Source organism: Coturnix japonica, chromosome 11 (genome assembly GCF_001577835.2).
Source record: "Coturnix japonica isolate 7356 chromosome 11, Coturnix japonica 2.1, whole genome shotgun sequence".
NCBI lineage: Eukaryota > Metazoa > Chordata > Aves > Galliformes > Phasianidae > Coturnix > Coturnix japonica.
The window spans coordinates 5,965,249-5,984,196 of NC_029526.1; the positions used below are offsets into that span (position 1 = coordinate 5,965,249).

General features: G+C 41.1%; 1 long non-coding RNA gene across 4 annotated transcripts in view; it reads right to left on the reverse strand.

The window, feature by feature from the left end:
* Window positions 1-146: 146 nt before the first annotated feature.
* Window positions 147-18,948, reverse strand: part of LOC107319239 — a 197,489-nt gene continuing 178,687 nt past the window's right edge. For 2 of the 4 annotated variants that reach the window (XR_001557698.2, XR_001557696.2), the window contains one exon: window positions 147-7,655. This is a non-coding gene — a long non-coding RNA (uncharacterized LOC107319239). Of the gene's footprint in view, window positions 7,656-17,648; window positions 18,283-18,948 lie in introns of those variants that run through there. The other 2 variants (XR_001557697.2, XR_001557699.2) reach the window with 2 other exon arrangements.

Below are 18,948 nucleotides of genomic sequence, written 5' to 3' on the forward strand. Positions count from 1 at the left end.
GGCACACAAATGTTTATATATTTGCATGTCTAATGCAGAGATTAGCATAATGGTGATCACATTTGTACCATGGAAGATGTTGATTAAACAGACAACAACAAAGAAGGTAAAACCTAAACACATTGTACCAGAACAGCAGAGAACTCTTTCAGGTTGCAAATCAGAGCTTTAATGTTGGAAGGTGCATCCTCTACATATGTTTGATGGGATACTGGTTTTCCTTTTTATAGGCTTTATTAGTAATGACTCCTGTTCCATTAACTAGTAGTATTACAGTTTGTTCCTGAGAAGTGATTATACAAAAAGTATAAAATGTGAAAGTGAGGATAAAGCAGTTAGGGAACACTGAGATTGAGACTGGATGGTGCTTTTTTAAGAGCAATGGAACCAGCCAGCAAAGGGAAAATGAACCAATGTTCAGACCAAAGCAGTAACACCTTGTCAGGACCATGGCTGGCAGGAGAGCAGGCTGAGGAAAGACATCTTTGTAGTGTGGGGGTGGGATGAATCCAGGAACGTGGACTGGGGTATGTCACCAAATGCTGCATGATAGCCCAGCATTACAGTCCATGTTGTTTGGAATTCTCAGCGTAAGGTTTTCATTTAAGAAATTCAGAAGCCAGATTTCCATGCAGAAGTTCTCTGGGAAAGCCATCCTCTCTCCTTTATTTCAGGAGTGCCCATCCTCAGTTGTTGCAGGTTGTTTGAGTGGTTCCTACCATGGCTGATTTGCCTCTAAAGGAGGAGCGCTTTGCTGTCTGGTTTTTATCTGTGAAAGTGATGGACTTGAAGCAAGGGGTTCTGAGGCTTTTCTTCTGTGCGCTCTGTGTCCTCTTCAGCTCTGACCTTTACATCCTGGAAACACACTGGAGGTTGGCCACAGAACTCTGGGGGGATTTGGAGCTCAAATGAATTGTGCCACACTAAGAGAGAACACAGAAAACAATAAGCAATACTTCTTCATTTGGAGTGAAGAACAGGAAGCACTGTTAGGAAAAGCATCTTTCCAATTACATTTCCTTTCAGAGGAAAGTTTTATCAGCGTTTTTAGTTTGGTGTATATTAATGCTTAGTGTTAAGCATTAAGCAGCATTAGCTTCTGTTTCAGAAGAAAAGAAAGCCTTTGGAAAATGTGGATCTCTCCACTAAATGATGAGGAGTGAGCAGGGTGGGAAAGATGATGGTGGGTGTGAACATCTGCAGGAAGCATGGGGCTTACGTGAATGTATGTTAAGGTGAGACAAGTAGGTGCTGTTCAGGAGCTCAGGCAGGAAGCAGAAATGAGACTTCTGTATCGTGAATGCAAATATTTCAGTGTCTCTTACGATCTAATTATGGGAAGTGTTACAGTGGAAATCTTACTGCTCCTTTACAAAGTATACTTTTGTCTGTTTGTCTGTCAAAACAGGCTGACGTGTAAATCTCTACAATGTTTCCAGTCTTTGAAGCATTCAGTACAGCTATTTATATTCACATAAATTCTGAAATCTTTTTTTGAAACTTTGTGTTTCTGATTGCAGAATTCAGCATCTCTTCTTAGCGCACTGAATACTGATGGCTTGGAACACACAGCGATAATGCGGCTGTGAGCGCTACCCTGCTGAGAGGCATTTCTAAAGGAAAAGTGATTTTTATATCGAAGGTTTTTGGTTGATTTTTAGAATTAGGGGAAACACTGAAGTGCATTAAAAATATTTAATTCTCCTGTACGCCACTAAATTGCTTGTTGCTTTGTTTATCCAGCAGACATATGAGAGCAGAGACCACTTTCTGAAGCCGTTCTGTACGTAAGTTTGTATGAGAACCACTAGGGAACAGAAATCATAATACAGCTGGACAGGTGAGTTTTGAAGTAGAGACTAATATATGCCTGACCAGATCTGTGCATGCTTATTAAATGAATGTGTAAAGGAAACATACGTATTGGTATGACTTTAAGAGTTCTTTAAATGCCATTGCATGGTAAGGTAGATGACTGTTTGGATTTCTAGCAAGAGGTGGGCGAACCTGCTAAAATACCCAACTTCAGGTAACATGCGCTGGGAAAATTGTACCAACTGTAATTACCAGGAGGCCCTACATGATGTCTCAGTGTAGCGTACTCTGTTAAACAGGACATGTGGATGTGATGTTTTAGTTGGAAATGGATGTTGAAATGGTGGTGAGTATCTATTGGACTATATGAACAAATGTCATATTCTCAATAATGTGTTTTCTCTTACTGTATTTTCTTAGACTATTTTTTTAGGTTCACTTTTTCTCTGCTAGGTGTAACTTGCTGTAAAGTTGCTCTCTTGTACTTCCTCTTATCTTGCAGGTAGATAGTGTATCATCCCTGATTCTTTTGGGACAGTCAGCCTTATTAGGTTACCCAAATTGCTACAGGTCACAGCTGAGATGTATTGCTGGAATTTAATAGGAAAGCTTGCCCAATACAGACTCAGCTGTTCTTACTGCTTGTTATTGCTTTCATGAGAAGCACAGGAGATTATTGAAGGATATGTTTATAAAATATACAGTGCAGTACAGCTACACACTAGCTTTATGCCAAATTAGGTCTTGAACTTGAATGGATTCAGGCATCTACTGCAGTGTAGATTACAGTTCTCTGTGTGACCTCACACGTGTAGGTTGGCCTCCTCCTGGCTTATTTAATCCATCTGCAAAATGGAGAAAAACAAGTACTTCGGTGGAAAAAAACAGGTATGCATCTGGACCCAACTGTCTTGGGTAAATAAATTACAGATAAGGCAGTGGCTCAACTGAAGGGATAATAAAGAGGAAATGCAAGTCTCTTTGTCTTCTACACACATTTATCATTAACCTAGTGGTGTGCTGCGTTTAGATTTATTGGCTATGTTCAGTCTCTCTGGACTTCCAGCAGAACAGATGTGGAGCCATCGGCTTTTCCTGCAATGCAGTACGCCAAAAGTGTGCGGTTTGTCTTATTGGAGGGAACCTAAGCAGTGGGTTTTAGTGACTTGTGAATGAATCAATAAAGCATGTTCCCATAGCTTTCTGAATTGTCTCATTCATTAAGAATGGAATTGGGCAGTGGAAGATTGATTATTGTTTTTATTTTTTTTGTGACAAATCAGCTATTCTTTCTTTTCCCAGCAGACCTTCATTTAGACACTGGATTTCTGGAATCACAAAGCTCTGTCAAAAATACTGTGCAGCTTTTAAACCGTGCTCAGAATGACATGAGCTACCTTTAGTAATACCACTCGGCTGACTTAAATTGGTGGGAAGGCGCTGAGCTCCCACAGCTGAGGGTTGTATCTCATGTGAGAGATACATGGACAGAGAAGCACAAAGAAGCATTACTTGTTGTCTAAGGGTGTAACTGAGGACTGTGCTTTGTATATCAAAATGGCTTATGACAGCTCTTGACAATTGTGATGTGTGATATAATATATTCTGCTTCAAATGCATCTAAGTAATTGCTGTTGTGTAGGTGTGGAACCAGTTTAATTTTTGGCAGTCATTTTAAATGCACTTACCTTTTGCTTACTAACCACATGTCTGTGAAACCCTGAAAGAACTTACCTTCACAAATGTGTTTCATCTGAAAATACTTTATCCGGTTGGCACAAAGAGGCTACTTGGGTTTCATTTAATTGAGTGACGGTGTGCATTTAGGTTGTGGAATTCATGGGTAGTGCAATGTTCATCCTGGAACCTATGCTCTTAATGTGCATGTATGCATTTCTAGTGTCTTGAACCAATATTAATTTTGCACACGGGCTGCGGACAGATGGGGCAGTGCTGCATAAGCAGTTCCTAATATTTATTTATTTTAAGTCCAATCAAGTAAGAACTTGGAACTGTCAAAACCTGAAGGAGCCAGGGAAACAGGGATAAGCCCTAGTGCTGAGCCCAGACAAAAATCAGCTGAATCAAAATCAAGAGCAGCTTCAGCAGTTAAACTATTAAGCACAGTGCTTTATTAAGAACTGATAAATTGCCAGACATTACTTTTTACACTGGTGCTGTTATAAGAAGTTGCTACAATGTTCTGAAACAAGCCTAAACCACATAGGTTGTCATATATATATACTCTTGCCTGCTGTCTATACTTATCTTGCTTTACGTACCCACAGACGATAATTGTATTAACCAGTAATTCTCTTGGGAGGCAGTTACATTAATTTTCTAGTAATTACTGTGTAAGGATTGATTCGTGTTACCTACAAACAAAGTATTCAGGAATCATTTGTTGCAGGGTGTCAGCGTGAGTCTTGATTCTGCCTTGTTGGTCTCTCCTGGTGTGCAGACATTCTTCTGCCTACTAGTCAACTGTGGGAGCATGCAGAGTTATCCCCAAAGGATTCCAATAAACCTTGCACATAAAAAGCAGATATATGCACCAACAGATGCTGGTGGTACAGTGTGCCTTAGGTGGGTGGTTTCTAGTTCACTGTTCTCTGCTACACAGTCATAATTTGTGCTGCTGCTTTTGTGCTGTTGTGTTGCAAGCCTCACTGGTGCAGTGGGTGATCTTTGCGGGATACGGAAGTCTGGCTAAGATAACAGAGATCTGAATAGCTTGTCAGAGCTTAGTAGGAGGTGGGCTTTCTGTGCTTCAGGTGAGTATCTTTCCCTTCAAAGCAGAGTACTGGTTTTTGCATGGGCTGCAGCTGCACACTTGGTCTCAAATAGGGCATTCCTTAGTGGGGATGAACAGCAGCTGTTTCTGAGGAGCTTTCCTAAGCGGGGTCTTAATTCTGCCTTTGATGTCCAGAGAAGAACACTGCTTTTGCCTCACAGGATTCTCTGGAGAAAATAATAATCTAATAGCCATAATTAAGGGTCTGTCACACCAGAGACAGAGAGGAGTGAGAGACTGATTGTTATTCATTGCTGTGTTTATAGAACAGCTTACAGCTTATACAGCTCTCACTGGAGATGAACTGAAAGCTATCACTCTGGGGACTGTTTTTGCACTACCTAAAGGTGAATAGCTGTACGTTATTTATTTTGACTTTCACAAAATCTGTTGTAAAGAAGGCTCGGAAACCAAAGGTTGTATTCTTTCTTACTCAAGAGAAACATCCATTAGAATTAGTGAGTATTTTGATTGAATGAGGGTGGTGAAACTAATCCAGAGTGGATGTGTTTAAGGAAGAGAAATTAATATTCTAAAACTTGTGTGGTTAACTGATGGGGAATGGAGTCTGTGGTAAACTGGTTGCTTTAAAAATGGAGCTGTCCCTTAAAGCTGTGGGCACGTTCTTTCCACTTTAAACTTTTCATCATTTCCCTGAGAGTGTCTCAGAAAGGAATGGAGCTGGATCTGTTTAGGAGGAAGAGAACACGGCAGAGGATTGCTGTGATTGTCTCTGGATTCTGGTATGTCCTTCAAGGTAAGAAGACATACTAGAGATGTACATGTACGCATGCTATTGCTTGCATGATTCTGAATGGTAGAAATACTAGAACCTCTAATGTGTCTAGTTCCCTTGTGGGACCAAAACAGGAAATATTGAATCACTAAGTGGCAGAGAGAAGCTCAAATCATTGGCTGGAGGTAGGAGTGACAAACTGAGAAGCTCAACTGGGCATCTCAATTGTGGAGTGTGAGGTAATAATACCAGTGTAAATTGGTGGTAGAGTAATAGAGTTTTCAGTGACAGATTAAGAGGTCAAACCTTTCGGGAAGATGTGTTTGATTCAGGTATATTATGGGGATTAAGATGGAAGTGACTGAGTGAAAATGCATTGCAGGAGGTCAGACCAGAAAGTCTTCATGGCTCATTCAGCTCTTAACATCTTAAACTGAAACCTCTCTATGCTGGGGTTTGAATAGCACATCTCTGTAGCACTGTAAACATCTCAAGTTCAAGGGGTGTTAAAGGTTTAAGTGAGGCTGTGATGTTGGCATCAAGTTGTGTTTTGCACTAGAGGACAACTGCCCTTATAATCCTTGATTGTGTGATTGAGAAGCCAAATAGTGGACATGAGCAGTGACAAGACAAGTGTCGTGGATGAAAAGGAGATTCAATGAATATTAAGAAGCATCAAGCTGTCATTGGAGGATGGTTAATGTCTTTTGGCTTTTTTCCAGAGATGTGCAATTAAAGCCCTTGTGTAAATCCTACATAAGTGGGGGTCTGAGGGAGCAGGGAGTAAATGCTTCTTAATGAACTGGGACAAAGGTAAGTGTGATACTGACAAAATGTTCACCCTGTCTGTCTAAAGCTCTTGTTTGATCCTTGATGAAATTTGAGTAATAAAGGAAAATAAAAAATAAACACCAGAAATTTAGGAGAAAAATAATCCATGAGAAACTTCTACTCCTGTCCTTTCTCTTCCTCCAATAAGTCTCGTGGGATTTGTGTAAGCTGAGGAAATGTAAGTGTGGAAGTGGAAGTGGCTCCTGGAGCTGTAAGGTGCAATAGGATTAAGGGGCTGAAATTCTCTGGGATGAAGTAGCGTCACTTCTTTCTGAATATAAACATCTGGTGGAGCTTGTCCTTTAGAGTGATAGATTGTTAGAACAAGAGACCAAAACAACATTGTTGAACTTTAGGCTATTTTAATGTTTTGCTTTTTAGGCAGAAGTTTCAGTCCTTAAAATTGTTTTAACTTTTTCTGCATGAAAAAATAGAGCATTTCAATCCAACAGATCATGTTAAAGAAGAAAACAGACAGTTACCCTAACCAAAATTCTTGTGATGTTTTGTGGAAACATGAAGTCCCGTTGGTGTTTGTAGTGTTTTGAGACTATCTTCTCACCTATGTAGAACACTTTGTTACTTCCCAGTTCTGCCTTACAGGTTCATAGTTTGGTGTGATTTACAGTTGTCACATGATTAGCTGAAGACCATAGCAATTAAGTTGTGGTTTATTATCATATTCTAAATACTAAACAGACAATGTTCTCAGAGATTTGACAGCCCTCCTGCAGACTGCATGCTGCATTTGGTGTGTATTTAAGCTATCTGTATTTCTATGAAGACACAGCTCATTAATTATTACTTTATTGATGCTCAATTGATGTCTTATTAAATAGAAACCATGTTTGGGAATAATAATTTAATGGGACGAGTCAGATGAGAATCCTCCAGATAGTTTGTAATGAAGCTTCACATTATCGATAATTCTAAGCTCATAAATTACTAAGGATGGAAAAAAAGGCAATGATTCTAAAATAAGCAATGAAAATGTTAAGTGGTGCTAAACTGACACACAGTGGGACGCGACTTCTGTGTGATAACGAGTGTTTGGCACTAAGTCATGCAAGTCAGAATCACTTCAATGGTTCCTGCTCTTACCAAAACATTTAATGTTGAAGCAGGTACGTATGCCATTATTATGCTGCACCATTCTGTTCACAGACATTTTGCCTTGCCTGGGAAAACTGTTAATTTAATGCACTCAGCTGACCCTGGAGGCGCTGAGATGACATGGCAGCAGCAGTCTAGAGTGCTGCAATATATCCTGCTGTTAACAGCTGGGGAGACTGCACTTTCCTAGACAGTTATCTGAGAACTCTTTAGAGAGGGGAGAAAGCTGGCTCTTTGACCACTCTGTGTCAAGGAGGATACATCCTGTCCCTTAGCATCTTTCCTCTTTTCCATGGAAGATGTTTTCCAGTCGCTCCTCTGATTTTTTTCTCGAAGATTTAGCAATGAAAACCATTGGTCTCCTTCCTACGAGAAAGAAACAAAGGAGTAAAAACCCTTAGGTAAGAAAAGAAGGAATATACAGAAGCAGAAAATTGTATTTGGAAAGGTTCTATTCTTAGGAGAAAAGAGGTAACATATTGTGGAACAAATGGACAGACCAAAGTCCAGTTAAGTATTCGGTATCTTTATTTTCTACTCACTCAGAATTGTAGAAGTTCAGCATTTCTTAAAGTACTGCCCTTAATTTAAGGAAGTCACACAGCAGGTCAGTGCATGTGAAGGAGATTAGTAATGAAAATTAACCTCCTGGTATTTCTGTTAGTGGAAGTCAGGGATGCACAGAATTCAGGAAATGTGGCCCCATTGACATAGTGCCACATATAAGCAGCGGTGATGCAAGCATTTAAATATGGATTTTAGGGAAAAAAAAGTTCATTTTTTTAGCACATGAACAGTGAGGTGGCTTAATCAATAGCTTCCATCTTCACCAAAAACTCTATTCCAGGGATTGGATGAATATTGTGTGGCTGAAGGGTTGCAAGCTGGAAATTTGGCTCAACATATAAAGTTCAGGGGGGAAAAAAACCACACACAAATCAACACAAATATGCTGTTTTTCTGATGAAAGACCTTGGTTGCTAGGAAGAGCGTATTCAAGCGTTAGCTTATGTTTTGCTGGGATTTTCATCAGTGTGGTGTAATGGCAAACACTTTGCCCTTTAAATAATGTTTTCTTAAGCAGTGAAGCTACAACCTCAATGAAGAAACTGCACTAATCCCATTTCCTCACAAACTGAGAATTATAACCTCTCTGTAATTAATTTTCAAACATAAAATCTACTGGCTAATACATTGTTGATATATTTTCATAATTACAGACTTTTGAAATCAAGTTGATGTTGGAAAGAGAAAATGCTGATCCTGCACATGCAGAAAGTGTATTGATCCCATTTGAATCATATTTGTTTATTTATTTTTTCCCCCTGATGCCCAGTGTGGTTTGGTGGAAGTGTTGGCAAGTTCCTGTCCATGCAGTTGCTGATGCTTTACAGGGAGGGGGATATATTAAGCAATTGCTTGAGTCAGGAAATGCCTGTTCATCCTTCATCTGCCTCACACAGGTTGGACTTGGAAGAAGGCCCTGCCCTGCCCTCATCTTGACATTGTTTGCACGCTGCTCAGCTTACTCGTGACCCATATCAACACAGTAAGAAACCCTTCCCATGTGCTGTTTGCTGCTATGGCTGTAGGAGCACTATGAAAGACAAATAAATGCTACTTTCTAGCTTCAGAATGAGAAGTCTTGGGGCTACTTTCATGCTTGGGGTTTGTCTTTTTGCTATCAAATATACTTCATTTTCTTGCAGAACAATAAACATAAATGACTTCAAACATGGCTGCTTCTTCAGCTGCAATGCAGACAAAGGTGGGTTTGTAATTGCAAGAATGTATCTGTCTGTGTAAGAACTGAAAGGTGCAAATAGGCATTTAAGTTGTTTGGTGCTCTATGTACCTCTGGTGTGTGTGACATAAAACTGGGAACAGGGAACGTAGCAAACATCCTGCAGTCTCTGGAGCCACTTAGGAATTCGTGGTTGAGCATTTGCCCTTGTCTCCTTTTCAGTTACTTTTCTGTCATTCCAAGTTACAGATATTGAGGTGAAATAGAGAATAACATTGTGTTTCTCCCTTCATTTTGATTACCAAATACAAAGTAACACAAGGCAGTTATTAAGAGTTAAGTTACATAATTTGTCAAGGTGTACCTTCTAAGTTAGATACAGGCAGCATTTTACCTTAGTGCAGCAATATTCCCTTAGTGGTTCCAGTATGGTCTTGGCAGCTTTTGGCTAACAAATATGGATAATTTAATGTTTGTGGTATGAGCTATGCTTAAATGATACAAATAAACAACACAGTGAATTAGTAACCCTTGAGAGTGGTCAGAAAGGCTGGGATTGGTAGTATCTAATGGTCGGAACTGTTTGCATTAGATCTGTGGCTTGCTTGTGAAGCTTGTGCTGTAGGTCAGTCACAGCCAGAAGTGTAAAGCTCAACAGCAGACTGAGCACAGTAACAAATACTACAGCTCAAGGGTCACGTGTCCCAGCTCATAGTGATGTAACTGGGAAAAATATCTACTGCCTTCCTTGGGAGTCTGAGCTGCCTGTGAAAGGAAGCATGTTAAGAGTTTAACCTGGAGCTTGTTGCCCACCTTTATTTACCCATCTTACCCAGTCCCATTCAATTAATTACCAACATAATTTAATTTAAAGCTATAATATATTCCAATTCAATTCTACAGTGGTACCAGCTGTATTTCGAATGCTGTGTTTTAGTTCAAAACATAAAGTGGAAATAAATAGAGAAATAAAATGTCAAACAAGAGAGTGCCAACATTCTACAGAGGAATGTCATTTAATTTAAATTTTCTGAGAGGTGAATGTTAAGTTGGGTATTGTCTGTATCATGGTAGCTTGTCAATGAAAGCATGCACGTCTTAATGCTTCCTGACTAGCTTTTGTTAGTGCAACAGGAGTCCCAGAATTTGGCAGGACCATTACCCATCTGTAGAGATGACAGTCTTGTGGAATGAGCACTCTGCAGAAATTTACCCGAAGTCCAAAGAAAATGATGTTTGCCTGGGCACCTCAGCATCTTGATTCTTAGCCAGCACAATTTACCATTGAAACCAGTCTGAATGTGCCTCTTGCTTTAGTATCTCCTTGATGGAAAGAGGTGTATGTATGTACACAAGCCTGAGCATCTGCCAACCTCACACCTTGCTGAAGGTTCCTGTGCTAGGAACCTTTGCCATGGCTGTTTTTTTTCATGAGGAGGTTCTTTCTTGTTGCGACAGCTGTGTAGAACCTGAACATTCTCCTCTTTCATCATCTCAGAGCAACTTTATCTCTGGTTGAGTTTAGAATCCACCAATGATTATGTGATAGGTACAAGGTAAAGATTTCAAAGCTATATTAATGTCATTTCTTAGGTGTCTTCACCACTCTTCAACGCCAGTCTGTTGTGAATTGGTCAGAGAAGGAACAGAATCCACAACAGCCTGTGAGTAGTATGAAATTTCAACTGGATGACCACGTAAGAGGTTTGTGAGACTGCCAGTATTTTTTTTATTTTTTTTTTTTATATTTATTCAGAGTTAAATAGAGCAATAAGATGGAATTTAAGCTTTAGTGCAATGGGTTGAGGCTCTTCAGTCAATCAAATTATAGTTCAATCAGTTCGTTTTAATCACTTCTCTGGAGAGAAGTAAACCCCTACGTTGAAGAATATGCAGCCATTTTATTGACGGAAAGTTTAATTGTTTTCATTTTTCCTTACTGTCTGTAACACACTAGACTTTTAATCAGTGGGAACTGAAGTTATAATGAAGTAAAGTCCACTTTCCACAGTTCACAACTAGCTGAAAATAATTGGGTTGAGACTCCCATCCAGACAGTGTAATGCCTCTGGCATTTTCCTGAAAACTACACTTAATTGCTTTGCTGATGTTGTTAAGTGGTCCTGAGGGGGATGAAGTAGTAAAGCTGCCCACATATGCAGAGAAACAATACACAAAAAAAATGTCTTACAAGGTCCTTAAAGGAGGACCAACTGGTGACTAAAAGAAAATACACGGCCCTTTTTCTTCCTTTCTATACCAGTGAGAGAACACAGGGTGATAAACTAAACCATGGAAATTCTATGTATTCTGATGATATTTTTTTACTTAAAAACAGAAAGCTTGGGACTTCAAGTACAAAAAACACCATGTGAATTGCAGGTTTGATTGAAAGAGTTGGCATTTTTACACTGAATGCCAGTTAGCTTGCTGCCTGCCTTTAGCACTGTGAGTTGAGCAGTGGTCCTCATGTCCCTACAGGGGGAGGGCAGCTTGCTTGCTGTGCTCCAGTGTGGTGGGATGTGAGCCAGCTGTGAGCTGGAAGCCTTGTCCAGGCATCAGTGGGACCAGCAAAGATACTGGATTAGACTCTGAAAAGGGCCACAGGAAGAAGAATGCTTTGGAAACTTTCCTAATTTAGTGCAGTCATGGGGAAACACTCCTCAGATGATTGGTGTTTGAGGTCTACAATGATGAATGAACTGCTAGACTCAGGCACATCCCAGTGGAGAAGCATGTTACTATTTAATAGAGAAAAATACTTATTTAGGACAAGTGAATTAAGTGGTGGGAAAAGGGAGTTCAATTGCGCTAATTTAGTTTTATGCAGATGTTTGGGTTTTTTTTTAAATGAATTGTTTGTTTATATGTGCTGGCACAGCACTCTGTCAACAGCCTGGCCTTCCTCAGCTGCTGTCTGTGTAAATTTCAGTACGGCCTTTGCTGATTTTATTGTTGTTTCTGAAATGGCTCTGAATTGTGGCTCTGAACTGAGCAACTGCCTCTGCACCCCCATCCCAACCCCAAGAATGCAAACGTTAGAATCATGAGGGATTCTGTGTCAGTTTCCAAGTTGGTACTTAAGATTATGGCCTGCAAAGTGCCTTGGAACCTTTTTCCACTGGGATGTCCTCAAGTCCTGGCAGGACTGGAATAATACTTCAGTATCCAGCCCTGTCTTAAACTGCCTGAGCTCCACAATAGGCTTTAATACCCAGTTTTCCTATGACAAAACAGTAACCTTCCATACACTGTGAAACAGCAAGCCATATGCCAACGATCTCAAGCTGTCAGTTTGGAGAGTAGCCCTGGGAATAGCCTGTTGTGTCTAATTGAGTCTATTTGCCTGCCTCTGGGAGAACAGCTCAATAGCAGCAGTGGTTATGCTCTGCTGTTTGTGGAGTCCCATTGTGAGGTGAGGGGCAGGATATGGCATGGTTGTAGCAAATGAGGCCTATATTGTGAAAAGCCAAAAGACTTACCTTGGATTCTGCACAATCTTTTAGAATCAGTAAGAATATAAAACCCCAAGCTAAATGTTTGTTTGCCTGTTTTTCTTGTAACTGCTCACATGGAATGATATGATTTTCATGGTTGTCATCAAAACCAGCATACACAGTTGTGGAAACATGTCAGACACCATATGTCAGTAATATGCCTTTGAAATGTTGGTGACTGAATAATTTTTTGAGTAGCTGAATGGCATATGTTTAAATGTAAGCAGCTGTTCTGTGTTTGTACTGTCTGTATTCTGTATATTTTATTTGTTAAAACTGAATGAAACCCAGGAAAATAATCCATTTTTAAGGAAATACAGCTTTTGTGTTATTTCAACGTGTGGCCAGTGAGAAAGGCATTTAAAAAGAACATTTTGATCTTTCCATAACCAAAACAAACAAATGTTTTCATGTTAGATAAAATAATTTGACTGTTAAGGAAGAAGATTGCTTTGGTGGTGCTGGGCAGGTTCTGTTATGCATAGATTTACTTTTCAGGTAAGTCCATGTAAGAGCAGTACATTCAGCAATGATGACAGTAAGTTGGTTTTATCCAGAAACTCTTCTGATGCAGTTGAAGAACTTGCAGTGTAATTAATGACTTAATAAAGAAATGAAATAATGTGCTTGTTAGGCTATTTATTATACATGGATGAAGCTGAAGAACCGTTGTCACAACAAAGGGATTCAAAAGCAGTTATTACAACTCATCAATCAAATAAGCCACTGGAGTACCATTCACGGTGCTATAACCAGCCTAAAAGGCACAGTTTGATTTGAAGTAATGAACAGTTTCTTACCATTACAGGAGAATGACGAGAGACATTATGAACCAGCTGGGAACACCTGGAGAGCTTAGAGCTGAGTTTTCTAATGCTAAAGTGGAAAGGAGCTTGTAAGATGTTACAAAAGTAGTGACTGTTGACTGTGAACTTACCTGCATGGTGACAAGAAGAGGCTATTGAAAGAAGCAACCAACACTGAAAATTGCTTATTCCTTCAGTGACTCCTTTTCTAAGCATGTGATCTCACTTTCCATAGGCATATTTTAAGAAAAGACCCCAACAATACCAAAAGCAACCGGCAACAAATAAAACCATGACAGGTTGTGTGGTGCTAGTGCCACTGACTTGTTCAGCCAGAAAGGAAACAAATTTAAAATAATGATTTTTTTCAAAGCTCTGATTGCAGCAACTGCGATGGTAAACTTTAAAACTTATGCCTGGACAGCAGGAATACGTGGCACTTTCAGATATTTATTAAATAAAACCAATGAGCAAAGAAAAGCATAAAAAGGAACAAAAAACAACCACGCCACAAAACACAAACCTCTGCTACAGTAACTGCGAATGTTCTCAGAATGGACCTGAGATTATCTTTGATGTTCATACAGTATAATTTCACTACTTAGATGGGTTCATTCTCAGAGATTGCCTGGAAAGAAATTAGGTACAGTTTCAAAGTGCAGTTGTTATGAGTTTGTTTTATATGTATGTTTGTTGTTAAGGCACTGAATCATGTTACAGTCTCTTTGTAGGCAGCAGGAATGCTACGACCTCAAACATCCAGAATTTTCCATTATGCACTAAGATCTAATTTAAACTGAACCGGGATTTCATATTTCATGTTTAGTCGATTATAAAAATTTACATGAATTAATATATTATTATTTACTATGAGTATTATACAAGGATTTTAAACCCCCCTTTTTATAGCATGATTACTATAAAACTCACTCAACTTGTTCAGTGTGCCTTCTAAGTTTTGTTGTAGTTGCTTCAACTTAGGCGTTATCTTATAGGAGAATAAGCTGCATTGTTTATCTCAGATGCATCTTACAAATAGTTACAATTGCATCTTTTCTTAAAAAGACAAAGAATATTTTTGCAGATGTCTCTAATTTTCAGTACTGTGTTGAGAGCTCACACTTCAAAAAGCTCAAGTGTTTTTCCGTATAGTTTGGACTCCAGCCTTCTAAGAGACCTTGGCTTTGTAACATCCCCCCCAAAAAAGTTTTCTCCCATTTCTTCACTCTCTGGAGCTGGTCAAAACAAGCCCTGTTTTGCCTACAGGATTCATTATTGTGTTATAGCTCTTTACAGATTTTCATGGTTGCCCTCGGAGAGTCTGTATTTCTACTTCAAAATGATTCTACCATAGGAAAAGTTTATCTAGAAAGATGCCTGGAAAACAATGAGGCCATCAGGGAATTTACTTTAAATCTAACTAAGAGTTATCAGAGGGATATGTTAAGCTTGCTGCATTCTTTCAATCTTTCGTTTGAGTATTACATTATCCAGTTCCTTGCCCTGTGAGAAGTTAAAACAGTTGGGTTAGTGCAAAGCACAGTTACCAAGCATGACAAATGCAACTCAGAAATCAAACTAGGTTTTGGAGTACAGAGCTACTGATCGTTCACTTTATCACTCAAGCAGATGTCGCCAAAGGTGAGGAGGAATGCAGCAATTTTTTCTTGTCTTGAATTTTTTAACTTGGTTGCCAAATCATGAACCATCTGAATAGCCAGACACTGCACAACCACTGGTTAAATGCTTTTCAAACCTGTCTTCTGCCTCAGGGCTATCAGATGTGCAGCTGAGGTAAAGACTTTTTCCATTATCAGGGAAGATAATTTCAAAGATAATTCCTGGGTTGATTCGGCCTTCAGATTACTACCCACTTTTAATAATTCAGGCTGGCGGCGAGGAAGTTGATAAGGAAAGCCTGAGGTCTATCAAGAAAGACTTCAGGGGAATGGGGCGAATACTTGAAGGAGCTGGGGTGCAGGTGGTCTTTTCTTCTTGTCAGGGAAAGGTACAGGGAGGATCCAAAAAACCCAGCTCTTAAATAGATGGCTTAAGAGCTGGTGCAGATGCAAGAATTTTGGCTTTTTTGACCATGGGGCAATTTACACTGCACCTGGCATGATGGCTGCTGATGCAAGCAGCCTGTCCCTGAGGGGTAAGAGGAACTTAGGTAAAGAATTAGCAGGACTCATTGACAGGTCTTTAAACTAGTTACGAAGGAGGAAGGGGGCAAAATAAGGGCTACTGGGGTTGAACGGGTCATTCGAGGGATTGTACCAAACTCCGTGGGCAATGACGGCAGAGTGCAAAGGGAGGGAGTAGGGCAGGGGGATGCTGGGGATGCTGCTGTTCTAGCGGATCCTGGATCCCTTATAAAGGTGGCGAGACAGCCCGGCTGAAGTGCCTTTATACTAATGCATGCAGCCTGAGTAACAAGCAGGAGGAACTGGAAACTGTGATGCACTTGGAAAGTTATGACATTGTTGCTATCACAGAAACATGGTGGGATGACTCCCACAACTGGAATACTGCCATTGATGGCTATAGACTCTTTAGGAGAGACAGGCGAGGTAGGAAGGGTGGGGGAGTTGCTCTCTATGTCAGAGATTGGATAAACTGTGAGGAGCTCCCTATGAGAAACAGGAACAGGTTGAGAGCTTGTGGGTTAGGATTAGAGATGGGACTAATAAAGGCCAGCTGGTACTAGGGGTCACCTGATCAAGGGGAGGCTGTTGACGAGGCTTTCTTGCTCCAGATGTGTGAGGCGTCTGGCTCACAGGCTCTTGTCCTGGTGGGGGACTTCAACCATCCGGACATCTGTTGGGAAAACCACACGGCGAGCTGCAAGAGCTCCAGAAGGCTCTTGGAATCCATTGATGATAGCTTTCTGGTTCAGGTATTGGACAGACCGACCAGAGGTGAAGCGTTGCCGGACCTGCTGCTCACCAACTCTGAGGAGATCATCAAAGGCATCAAGGTTGGAGGCTGCCTGGGCTCCAGCAACCATGCCCTGGTTGAGTTTGTGATCTCAAGCGATGTGGGCCTGGCAAAGAGCAGGACCAGGACACTGAACTTTAGAAGAGCAGACTTCAAGCTACTCAATGGATTGCTGGCCAAGATCCCCTGGCGCGCTGCCCTCAAAGACAAGGATGTTGAGGAGAGCTGGCTGCTCTTCAAGGATGCCCTCCTGGAAGCACAAGAGGTCTCCATTCCCCTGAATAAGAAAGTGGGCAGGCAAGGTAGGAAACCGGCATGGCTCAGCGAGGACCTGCTGAGAGAACTGAGGGCGAAGAAAGGGGTGTACAAGCTCTGGAAACAAGGCTGTGTCACCTGCGAAGAATACAGGGATGCTGTCCGGACTTGCAGACGTGGAATCAGGGAAGCCAAGGCACAGGCAGAACTGAACTTGGTGAAGGACGTGAAAAACAATAAGAAAACCTTCTACAGGTATATTGGCCAGAAGACACAGGCCAAAACGGGCGTACCTACTTTGGTAAATTTAAAAGGAGAACTGGCTTCAACAGATGAAGAGAAAGCTGAGGTGCTGAATGAGTTCTTCACCTCAGTCTTCACTGGTGGCCAGGATTCTAGTCTTTTTCACGTCCCTAAGCCCTGCATCCCCAAACCTCTATGTAGGGACCAAGGATGTAAATCCCTCCCCACTGTAAGGACAGAGCAAGCCCGAGAGTGCCTCCTTAGACTGAATGAGTACAAGGCTATGGGGCCAGATGGCGTGCATCCCAGGGTCCTGAAGGAGCTGGCTGAGGTGGTTGCTGAGCCGCTCTCCATCATATTTGAGAAGTCATGGCTGTCAGGTGAGGTCCCAGACAATTGGAGGAAGGGTCATGTCACTCCCATATACAAGAAGGGGAGCAGGGAGGACCCAGGGAACAGGCTGGTGAGTCTCACCTCCGTGCCTGGGAAGATGATGGAACAGATCCTCCTGGACAACATGCTCGATCACATAAGGAATGAGCATGTGATCCAAGACAGCCAGCACAGCTTCACCAGGGGAAGGTCATGCTTAGCTAATCTTGTGGCCTTCTATGATGGAGTGACGGTGTTGGTGGATGAAGGGAAGGCGACTGATGTCATTTACCTGGACCTGAGCAAGGCCTTCGACATGGTCCCCCATCACATCCTCATCTCCAAATTGGAGGGAAGTGGATTTGATGGGTGGACAACTCGATGGATAAGCAATTGGTTGAAAGGCCGCAGACAGAGGGTGGTGGTCAATGGCTCTATGTCCAGGTGGAGGCCGGTAACGATGTTCCCCAAGGGTCTGTCTTGGGACCGGTGCTCTTTAACATCTTTATTAATGACATCGATGAGGGAATTGAGTGCACCCTCAGCAAGTTTGCTGACGACACCAAGCTGAGTGGTGCAGTCGATACGGTGGAAGGAAGGGATGTGGCTAACCATATACTCCAGCTACCTTTTAATCAGTGGGAATTTGTTTACAGGAGAGCTCTCCTATCCCACTTACCAGGCTATCCAATTATCTTCTGGTATCTAAGAGGCATTCTGCAAAGAACTGGACACAGACCCCAGGTCTCTAGTTGGTCACAGTCATGACTTCCAGAGCTCAATGCATTTCTTGCTCTTGTACCAAGATTTAAGGAAAGAGCACCGCACTTTTAACAGATAGGAAATCAATGTATGCTTTCCAGATACATGGCACCAATGGTTAAAAAAAAAGTCAGGAGAACAGCACCTACCTCTCCCAAAAGACATAATGCATAATTTCCTACAGGTATCCTTGTGCATACATCATATATATATCTCTACTGTGATTCCACATATCTCCAATATTACAATGCATCCAAAATAAGGCGCTGGAAAATTATTCTTGTGTACCTCACAAAGCAATGGAGGATTGACCTTCTGGAATACTGAGGGCACATTTCCATCCGTGTAGCTGCTGTAGCTCTGTATGAGCACAGATCCTGTGTGTAAATGAACAATCAGACAGCAAGGTTGGCATATAGAAAGAAAAGGGGGTTGGGAGGGAGAACTTCTGTCATTGAGGAACGACTGTCTGAGAACAGCTCCTACACAAGACTGTAACAATGTAAGGAGGTGCATTTCAGAGTAGAAATATGAACCCTAATAATATTTTTTTACTTACCAACATAATCTCATTTTAAGAATTCTTGTGTTTGCCTCCTTCCAAAACAACCGTGCTATCTGGGTAAGATTTTTAGGTTATAAACAACAAATAAATATCAGAAAGTGGAACTGTACATAAACAGGACATAACTTTATTATTTCCCCCTTTCTTCCCTTCCCCTCCCCCTCAGTACTATCATAGCCACACATTTTCCTGTAAAGAGTAACCATCACTGACCCCATGGTCAATTACTAACAAAATCTCTCAGAAAACCCTACTTAATAGGGAGAAACATGAAAACCTCAAGAAACAAAGGTATCTGATTTCCAAACAGAATGCCTATTTAAGACCAAACCTCATTAGGGACGAGTCCTCCAGGCAAACATCCTCTCATTATTTATTGTCATGGTTTACTGCAGATTCCTCCGTGTAATTCACAGTTGGCTTTTAAATAAATCTCTCTGTATGGTAAATGTGATATTCCTTCATTTAAGCAGCAGGG